Raw genomic sequence first — 11,724 nt, 5'->3', positions numbered from 1 at the left:
GAACACAACCCTTGTGAAAAGTTCACTGCTAATGACTGCACGAGAGAGAAAGCTGTGAAAAGTTGAGGGAAGGGATGGATTATTCCCAGTTTTTAAAAAATAACAAACGATTTGCTAAGATACCGTTTACCTTCATCAGATTGGCAAATATCACAAAGCCCCATGTTTCCAAGTTTTGGCCAAGGTGTAGGGATTCCTACACAGATGATGGAGTGCAAAACTGGTACAGCCACTTTGGACAGCAACTTGGCAATACCGAGCAAAGGTGAAGGTACATGTTCCTACGGCCCAGCAAGTCCACGTCTAGATGTCTCCCTGGAGATCCCCGAGATACCGTACAAAGATATTTCTTGAATATTTTGTAATAGCAAAAAAAGGGTAAACTATTTAACCATCCTGCGGTCAAGAAAAGAATAAAATACATGGACGTATATTGTACAGTAGACTCTTATACCTCATTTAAAATAAATAACTAGGCCTTCTTGTGGATAAATCTCAAAAATAAAGAGAAAAATCAAGTGGCAATGTACACATGTGTGTGTGTATATATATTTAGTGTGTCTGTGTGTAATAATACTGCCAAAACCAAAGGGCAATATACATAACTTCACCTATTTCCAGAGAGGAAAGAAAGAGAGGCAAGGAATTAAAGCTGAAACTTTATAGCTAGAGTATCTGTAAATGTTTTATTTGTTAAAAGGGAAAGAGCTGAAATAAATCTAGCAAAATGATAACAAGCATTTAATCTCAATGGCAGGTATATTTGTGTCTATTTTATTATTTTCTGTAACTTTCTGTTTATTGGAAATGTTTTACATCAAGTTTTAACAAAATACACAAATTAACAGAAATATAGGAACTTTAGAGATAGCTCCCTTAACCCTTCCTATTCCTCCAGAAAAATCATTTATCGGCATTGAGGACACAATAAGCTATTAAGTTCATGTACGGAAAAATGAAATGTTAATGTCTTTTTAAGATGACTTTAATCTTTTTTAATTTTGAGTATTAAAATCGATTCCCCCGCTTCCACCTTGTCTTTCTACTTTCTTTTATTCTTTTTCCCGACCAGCATTTCCCTCTTTTAAAGTCATACAGAGGCAAGAACTGGAGATAAGGAAAAACCACTATGTTTCCCTCTTTCAGTTTTAGATTAAACTAGAAAATCAGTTCTGTGCCATGCATGCTTTCCAAGTGGTCAGTGGATTAAAATGAGAACCGCGTAATGAAAAACCTAATCCAAACCCAATTGATTTAACTTTACCACTTTCACTATTGTTTTGCCACCTGACTCCAGTGGAGGTATATCTCACTGTACACAAATCCTATAGCATCTTGTACTTAATGACAGGCTGTTAGAATAATTATCTGGCTTTGCACTTTCATTCCAAACTGCCAATGGCAGGAAATAATAGTGTTGCTTGCCCTACCAGATGTGAGTCATGGCTCCTTCCACACTCTCCACATATGTGTCTGTCTTGGTTAAAAAGGCTGCTGTTTTACAACATAATGTTAGATGGGGAAAAACAAATTCTATGCAGAGACTGATGACTGATATAGTTCTATGAGGTATGCATCTACACCAGGGTTTCTCGGCCTCAGCAACGTAACATTTGGAGCTGGGTAATTCTTTGTTGGAGGTGGAGACTGTCCTGTGCAGTGTAGCAGCATTCCTGACCTTTACCCAAGGTGCATCACGTAATTATATCATACAGGTAACAATGCTCCTTACCTTACATGTCACAAAATTTCTCCAAACATTCCCAAATACCCCTGAAGGACTGAGTAATATTCCAGTGTATGGATATAGCACATTTCCCTTACCTACTCGGCAGCTGATGGACCTGCAGGCTGTTACTACCTTTCGACTATCATGAAGAATGCTGTTGTAAATATTCATGTACAAGTTTTTGTGCGGGCATCAGTATTCACTGCCCTTGGATACACATGTACAGGAGAGGAATTGCTGGATCATGCAGTAACTAAGTCCGAGGCACTGCTAGACCATTCCAAAGTGGCTGCATCATCATACATTCCGACCCCCCCCCCCCTGCCGCCACCGCAGGGCGTGAGAATTTCTTCCAATTTTGCCACATCCTTGCCAACAATTTTTTTTTACCTGACTTTTTGAATGTAGCCACGTTAGTGGGTATGGTTTTGATCTGCCATCTGTTTTCTGCCAAGAAAAAGTGATTGGACTATAGCTCTGCTTATTATTCTACATATCGTTCCTAGCTGCTCTTGCTCTACATCTGCAGAGTGGTCTGCAAAGCTTAAAATGTTTGCTATCTCGCCCTTTCGCAGAAGAAAAATGTTTTCTTCTTCTTTTTTTTAATGCCAGTTCATTTTTTTTCAAACTATATATACGTAACCTTTTTAACATTTGATTTATTTTCTCCCTCCTCCTCTCCCCTCCCTTCTGGTAACCACTAGTCCATTGTCCATGTCCATGAGTCTCTGTTTGTTTGTCCTGTTCATTTGTTGCTTTTAGGTTTATATCCCACATATGTGATATCATGTGATTCTCAAACTTTTCTATCTGGCTTAAGAAAAGTGTTTTCTGACCCCTGCTTTTTTTCCCCCTTGATGTATCACAATTACTTTTGTTCAGTTATTTCTTTTTCTTCAGTGGGAGTTGTATTCTGGTTCAGAAGCAAATATTAATTTTAGACAAATGTTCACAACAGAGCTGAGTACTTCCCTTTGCCATAATACATACACAGGCTTTAACACCTTTTGAAAAAAATTGTTTAACAAGATCAAGAAGACCTTGATACCATAATGAATCACTATGGAGAACAGAAATGATTTAAGATAAGTATGAAAAGCAAAATTATTATGTGGATATGTGATTCTTCTCAAAACACATTTAAACAATTTGTGCTCTAAGTTTTCTTCATGCTGTAAGTTCACATAGAAATTCTTCATAGGTCACGTAATTAGTATAACACAGTTTAATGCCATGTTTAATAGTTTCCTAGGATATTATGATTAGAAAATTAATGTGCCCATGTTTGTCGATGGTAAAGTCATTTGAAAAAGAACAGGAATATTCTCTATTAGTGTGATACACTTAACTGAGGTTCAGTTGAAAGCGTGAGATGTCACTACCAGATCACACTCCAATATTTGATATTAAGAGCAGAAAAAAATTAATTATTCAGACTACTCTAAGATTATGGTTAATTTCTTCCTATTAAACCACAGCTACTAATGCCCCAATATAATTTGTTGGGTCACTTGGATAATAATTTGTCTGATAATAGCAAATAGTAACTATGTCACTCAAAGCTAAAATTACATATAAATAACTATAGCCAGAAAGATTCTCTGGTTCCCAATAGAGTTCTTCCTGTTTCTTTCATCTATATCTCTTTCTCATCACCATATACATTTGTTTGTTTATCCTTAGGTGAGTTGCTGTGTTCCGGACATGCTTTGAAATTAAATGTATACATAAACCTGTGTTTACCGAGATCTCTCCTGAAGGAATTCATTTGTGTGCATTATTTGCCTTGTGCTTTAATTCTTTAGTTGAACCAATCTTAATGCAGTAGACTAAAAACTGTTTTGTCAATTTGATGTGATTAACATATTCATGTATCTGTTGGTTATGAAAGGGTAATGTATAATTAGTTGCAATAGTTAGCAAAGTAAGCATCCTTACCATTTTGCTGAAGATTTCTGAAATATTTACAATTTCCTGTGAAATCAACTGTCTATACGCCGCCCTGAAACTGTAGCCACAAGTCACCAGAAAATTTCCTACTGTCAGATCTTCGTCCTCAATCCTTAATAACCTCTCCATTTGCTGCTGTTGATTACAATATCCTCTTTTTTAATGAGATATAATTGAAGTATAACATATTCCTTTCAGGTATACAACATAATGATTTGATATTTACAATATATTGCAAAATGATTGCCACAATAAGTCATCAATATCATCACCATACATAGTTACAAATTTTGTGATGAGTAGCCTTCTTGAACATCTCTTCTCACTTACTTCCCTTGTCCTCTCTCTAAACATTCTTCCCCTGACCTCTGCTCAGTCCATCCTTTTCTTCTCGTCTCCCAGTGTAATTGTATGTCTCATCCTGTAGTGTACCTCAAAGTATAAATCCTGACTCAGTTCCACTTTGTGTGTGATCTCCAAATAATAAAATGATCGGAGGAGTTAACACTTACACCTTACAAGCTTGCCTCAGTTTATTCATCTGAAAAATGAAGAGGTTAAATTGTGTTCCTCGGATATTCAAACTATGATGCTCAGAGCTTTAAAATTTCATGCCAGTATCTCAAGGGCCACAGCAGGAGGTGAGGGAAAAAGCATCAAAAATGGGATGATTCTGGACCCTCCCCTAGTGACATTTAAACCAATAGTGGTTTTACCTGTTGTGTATTATTGTTAACATGAGATTTCATGTGAAACAAAAAAAGAATTCTGTAAAAAAAGGAGAAAATAGAGTAAAAACTATTAAATAAAATGGGATCTAAATTAATGTTTCTCGATCTTTTTTTATTATCGCCCCCTTGAAGAGACTTTGTAGACATTTTTCCTAATTGCCCACTGTGAAATTGTAATACCTTAGATATACCATATATTTGTTTAAATACTGTATGTATATCAGTGCTTTACATAAAAAGAGACCATTTATTTTTTGCCCCCTAAGAGCTAATTTTCATACTTTTGGTGTGGGAGATCAAGGGAGTTATCGGCTCCCACGTTCTAAATGTTCTAAATAAGCCACTAAATAACTGGATAACTTTGAGCTACTGTACTTATCCTCTGAGAATCTATTTCCGTGTATGAAACAGAAGAAATAATTTACAAGCATATACCAAAGTTAATTGAGATAACATATATGAAAGGGTTCTAGCAAAGCGCTTGGCATATATTATATGCTCAATAAATGATAATTTTCCTTCTTCTTGAAAGTCCCATCTAATCTGACATTTTATGAAATCACAGTTTTACTTGGACATTCTCAATTTAAACATGTAACAAAACTGAATCTTTGAGGATCCCAATTTACCTGCCAACGTCTGCCAGCAACACCACTATTCTTCAGTATTCCACACAGAAAGGCTGAAAGTTCTCTTTGACTTTTCTTTCTCCGTGACAACTATATCTAAGTCGAAGGGTAAAAGGTGAGTACCACCCCAAAATCTGGGAAGGAGGACTGAAATAACGTTGCCCCTATGAGAATTAAACTAATTAAATTAGCACGTGTGGGGAAGTTGTCAGGGTTTTTTTCTGGGTTAAAGGACTAATAACTTGGACTTCAAGAGTATATTGATCCATGTAAAAAAAATATTCACCAGAAGTTTGGCAGTCAGAATTAGAAAGGAGCTAAAACGAGACTCAGCATCTTTCTCTTCACATCTGCCTCTCACTCAGTGAGCTCACCTCAATAAATAGCAACACACGGCCTGTCCAGATACCTCAGCAGAAAGCTGCTCCATTTCATATCCAGTCTCTAAATCCTGTCAATTCCTCGCCCTTAATACCTCTCAGATCCTTAGATCTATTCTCTCCGCGCCACTGACCGTGCCTCGGACCTGGCTCTGTCCTGCTGTCCACTCTAAGGCTGAGCCGGCTTCTGTTTGCTTTCTCAGACCCCACTCTGACCCTGCCACACATTCCACAGGCCATGGCCACGGGACTCTCTCTGAACAGTTCTCTGATTGTCTAGTTAACTCCCCAGGTTTAAAATCCAGCTACTCCACTCTGACACCCCTCCGATACCTCAGAAGAATAAGAGGTGGAAGCTCTCAAGCAGAAGCTGCCAAAATCCAATGTGACACTATTGCCTTGGCTAAAATATTGGCAGAGGACAAACATCTTGATGAGTTGCTGATGTCATGAAACAGCTATCTGCTTGTGATCTTAAAAGAAAGTAGGCCTAAGTATGTACATGGAGTGATCCTTGAGTTTAACAAGCTTTTAATACACTTAGCCAGTCACTCATACTCAGCAGAGATTTTCTGTGCATTTTAATGTGTTTACTTTTTCTTCCTGGACATGGAGAAGAGATCTGCATTTTAATAAGTAGACAATTCTCTCAGATTATGTTCAATGTCAAAATGTTTTTGATTCATTTTTGTCAATAATTTCTTTGGGAACTCTGTTCAATTTCTTAGTACTACTCTACTATTCCTATAATTAGGAAGCCTGATTCAGAGTTCTGTATTGTTTAAATTACGATATATTTCCTTTCTTTATTTTCCTAGTTTTAATTTTACTGCAAAGCCTCTTCAAACTTCTGCAGTTTAAACCTATATTACCATCTCTCTTTCTTCTCTTTTCCAATAAATCTTTTCTTTTACCTTAGGTTGTGTCTTCATAATAAATACGTTTCTAAGATTTTTCTTTTCTTAAAGGCAAATGCTGGAGCCTAATTATCATCTCACCATATGGTTTCTCCTCTCCTTTATTCCTCAAAACCATCACGCAGTTCTGCAATTGCTATCGAAATTCATCTGACCTCCTCCCATTATATTTGTACACCTCTAAACTTGCCATCTGCTGTTGTCCTTCAGATGGTTACTAAATCCTGAATTCGTTTTAGGGTCTTGCCATTTCTATAACTCTATTTCTCACCTCTCTCAGTTATATGATTCCCTAAACCTAATACCCACTTCTTACTAACAAGAGGGAGTGAACCGTTGTAAACAAAATAAAACATTCTCTCTTCATTTACACCATGACAAGGAAAAGTGGCACCTTACCCGCTTCCTGAACAGTGGTCTTGAGCAAGGACAAGGTATTCTGGCAAAGGAAGACATGAGGAGAGCTGGGGAGGGTGCCGAAAAGACAATTCTGGTACAACGCGGTCCTGTTGAAGTCCTCTGGGGAAGTGAACAGCCCGGGGACACCAGCCCAGAATGCTTTCGACAGATAAAATCGCAAGACTGTGGAAACCTGTGTTAGCTTTTCATCAAATAAATCTATGTTAAACCTTAACATAGTTTAGGTTTAAACCTTGATATATGTTCAATTTTAACATACCAAGCTATGGTCAGGCAGTCTACTCACTTTCAGTTAACTATATATTCCTCTGACCTTAATAAATGCGCCCAAATGCTTTTTGAAATTAAGTAGTACTGGAAGTTCCAGGCAGCTTCCGAGACTGAGGTTTCAGAAGACAGGCCCTCATTTCGGAATGTGAACTGCATGTTCTTTTTCATCTAATTAGCACACAAGATTTCACGCATTTGACTGTGTCTTCCCTTGGCCTTCAGTTTTTCAGCGGAAATCGTTCCTGTCTTGACTTCCATTTCAATACAGCAGCACCCGATCACTTCCCTTGTTTTGGTTGATCAGAGATGGACATTTGTTGACTAACGTAGGATGACCAGGACTACCGACTCAATTTCAGATGTAGATAAGCCATGCTTTTACATGACAGTGGGATACAATTTTCATTTTTCAAAGTATTCAAATGTGAAAATGTACCCATTTCCAGATGGAATGGTTTACCTATCAATGCCCAGCAGTTCTATCCAAAACTTCTTATAGTAATAAATTGTATGCCAAACCATGTCATAAACTGGAAATCACTCTAAAAACATGAATTATAATTTCCCTGGCACATGGTTGCTATATACTATATAGGTATCAAATAAATATATTTTTTTCTATTTTAAAAACATTATATTTTAAATATGTATATTACATATATTAAAATATTATATATAAATGATATATATTAAAGAACATTATATATAGTTAGGAATATATATATTTTAGGAATTGTTAACATTTTTTTTCAACCCATGGATTATTCGAGGTTGTGAATTTAGCTGAAAGTATGACAGATGGCAGGGAAACAATACTTAGTGTTAAAAATGTTTAATAAATCATTCACAGATAACCAGGGATTGAAGCTCTCACAAATCTGAGGACTGACAGAAAGTATAGTTTCAGAAATACATTTGTCAGGACTGTTTCCATTGCAAATCACAAATCCTCAACTCACACAAGCTTAAGCACAGAAGGGCATTTTATTTTCCCGCAAAGCAGGGAAAAACACAGGGAAGTTTACATAATAAAAGAACTAGACTTTAGAAGCTGAACCTGAAGATCAGGACTAGCTATATAATTTGGAAAACAGAAAAAAAAAAAAAAAAGGAAAATGCCTCATTTAAAAATTATTAAGAATTTTAAGATGGCTACAACAGAGCTTTAAACCTTATGTGCAAGGTCCTTCCAAGTTCAGAATCCTGTGTGACTGTGCAGGCTGCAAGACCGTGAAGCTGGTCCTGCTAGAGATTCAAATCAACCAAGACCTTCCTTCTCTCTTTCTTCCTGACATCTCATATCCACTTTGTTCTGTTTCTTCTTCTGTGTTTTCCTCCTTTTCCCCTACTGCAGTGACTCAGTCAGTCTTCTTTGTTAATTCAAGTAAACAAAGTCTCAGAGAGGGCTCTGATGGATAAAAACTGAGTGAAATATCTATGTTTATTGAGGCAGGGGACCAAACAGGGGAAAGGTGAAGACACACAAATGGAATAATAGGATGGACAGATACATCAATCCACAAGAAATTGGTGAAGAACTTCTCAAAAGAAATTGGGATGCTCTTATCAATAAAGATGAGACAGAACAGTCTCCTGAACTGAAATTACCACAGAAAACCCACTGGGTTTAACTCGTCACCCTGATGGTTATAGTTTTTTAATCTTTCTGATTCACAGCTGTGAATATGCAATGAGATGATTAATGCTACATTGTGGGCATTCAATAAATATTAGTTTCCTTTTCATTTTCTAATGTTAGTATGAACCCCAGGGTATCAAATAATTTTATCACTAATTTGGGCTAGTGATACAGTTTTCCAATTTATGTATAAAGATAAACTGCACAGTGATTCTGGCTGGCTCTAAACCTTTTCTGCAAAACCCACACAGAATAGTCGAGAGAAAGCTCGAGAACACATGGCAGGACAGGTGACAATATGAAGACTATGACTCTTTTCTTTCCAGAGCCAGTTTTTACCAGTAGAGACTGCACATTATGTGTAAGGATTTAATCTGTCCCTTAATTCTTCTCAGTACAGATGGACAGTCTGGAATAATACACAAAGCTCTTCTAGAGATTTAGAGATAAAAACAGGGAATTTTATATTTTTACCAAATATTACTTTCCTAAGAATCCTAGGCTTGGTCTTTTTATAGACAGTCCCCACTGACCATAACTTTTTCAGGTATCCAATCTGTTTTCTTTCTGTGCCTTTCTCATTCAGCTTTCTGAACTGTATTCCAGAGCTTCTTTACTTTACATGTGGGTATACCAGTTACACCCAGTGCATGCATTATTGAAAGTGTATTGAAAAATAGAAAGAGGCTCTCCATTCCCTGAGAGAGTAAGGAATTAAGTTAAATTCTGAGCAAGAGCCGAATAGAGGATTCATTGCAAACAAGAGAAAAAGAAAGACATAAACACAGAATCCACATTTCACTTTTGTTACACACTCTGAGTAACGTGGAGAACTGCCCGATCACCAATATAAACGGCTGGTCTTCTTAAAAGCTAAACATTTTGAAAATAATCTATTGAACTAGATTATTTTCTCTGCTTTACTTTTATTAACATGGACTAAACTTTCAGAACTAAGTTGAGGAGTGAAAAAATTTTAATCATGGAAGCTCAGTAGGTTGTAAAATCTAATATGTAACTGAAAACATATTATGACTTTTTTTATGGGCACTGATTCACAGAAACTCCTCCGTATATATTCACTTCTTTTTTTTTTTTCTTTTCAAGAAAGAAGCACGCTAAATGTAAAATGTAGGATCTATCTCCACCTCCTCACCTGCCCCTCTCCCTTTCTTTTCACTTTGAGGAATCAAAGCTTTTATAATAGTCCTGGAAAAGCACGTCATAGTTGCAAGATGGATTTTTCACAGGCATTCAGAAGTGCTGGGACCAAACAAACAGTTTATTTACCTTAATTATCATGTATAAGATTGGACGACAGATGTTCTCTTACATGTGGTTTGCTAATTTACCTCATTCTTTCTGTCTATTACATGAGCTATTCTGAAAATTAGTATTGAGAAAGTGTAATCGAATCTTCCGCTCCTCTTGGTAAACAAAATCTACTTTCTCACATTCATATGTCATCTTTCAATACCAGAACATAGAGAAAAGAATAACTGTTACCAACCACAACCTTACATCATGCTTACACAAATAAAAAACGCACATCATTCTTCAACTCTGTGCAAAAATCCCAAAGTGTATTCTAACAATGGCAGCGGGAAAACAAATATAGCTGCTACCACACTCTCATGCTCTCTAAGGTACTTAACATCTATAAAAGGTTATTTGATCTTTACTCATAAATTCTGGCGACTTTGCTCGCCCCCGCCCCCCCCCCCCCCCCCCCCCCCCTGATATTCATATGCATTCACACGTTCTCTGGAAGTCTGGAAGTATGCCCACAATTATATTTAAAGTCATGATTTAAACCTGACTGGTTTTGAAAGAATGAATGACTTCTACTAAAATTACTCAACATCGAGCATGTTCTAGAAAACCTTTTAGATCAGGATCCATTTTTCTATTATGTCTGCCTAATACTAGTAATGCTAAAGTGCCTTGATCCGCTTAAGGAGGAAACCGACATGGTTTTCTATTAAATAATATAGCTGACCATAGAATATTTAAATTGGTTTCAAATTTTAGGTTAATGTTCTTACTGCTGTCCTGCTACTTACCTTAATTCATCTTAGTGTTTTATGGTGTTAGGCCTTACTGTCTGCATACTAATCACAGAGGTTTTAAATGTAGTGCCTCCTTTCTCTTCATTAATGCTGCTCTTAAACTTCACTTCTTAAAGAAAAATGATCATACTGTATACTATATGTGTGTGTGTGTGTGTGTATGTGTGTATATATATATATATACATATATATATATATACACACACTTCAGAACAGATCAGTATGCTATTGAATTATACTGCCCTGTATGGTACTTTAATTATCATGTGGTGTATAACTTGATTATAAGCGCCCCGAGAATATGTGCTAAGTTCACTATTTTTTTTTAAATTCTGAAAATAAAATAATGTGGTAATAAAAAAATCAAATATTCAGAAGATTACAAAGCACCAAATAAATTCTCCCATTCTTTACTCCTAGTTCTATTTAGCAAAGATAACCACATTTAGCTGTTTTTATTTCAAGTTTTTCTGGTTATTACTTCCATAATATTGAATATTATATTTATGTCTTGTTTTCTCAATTTATTATTACTCAACAGTATCATCTGAGTCTATAATGAAAGAAGAGAAAATTAGTTTATTTCTACTCCTTTTGCTATCTCTTCCTCCCAGCTTTTGTTAATTTAACTTTTATTTTTGTTCAATTAGTTACCTTTATTTTTATTCACATATTTACACACAAATATTTTGACATTTATCACAAGGATATGAATGTGATAATATGGTATATGTTTTGTCTTAATGCAGTTTTTTCTTTGTTTTTTTTTTTCCTAATTTTCCTTCTCTCACTTCAGAAACACAGTTCCTCACCGTTAACAAGTGTTTACAGTCTACTAAGACTTATCTGATATTTCTTTATGATTATACAGTCATATAAAATACCCATATTACTTAATGGGTATAGAGTTTCAGTTTTCCAAGATGAAAAAGTTCTGAGGATCTATTGTACAACAATGTGAATATACTTAACACACTTACAATGGTTTAA

This window comes from Pteropus vampyrus, unplaced genomic scaffold (assembly GCF_000151845.1).
Source record: "Pteropus vampyrus isolate Shadow unplaced genomic scaffold, Pvam_2.0 Scaffold13, whole genome shotgun sequence".
Classification (NCBI taxonomy): Eukaryota; Metazoa; Chordata; class Mammalia; order Chiroptera; family Pteropodidae; genus Pteropus; species Pteropus vampyrus.
This window is presented reverse-complemented; position numbering follows the sequence as displayed.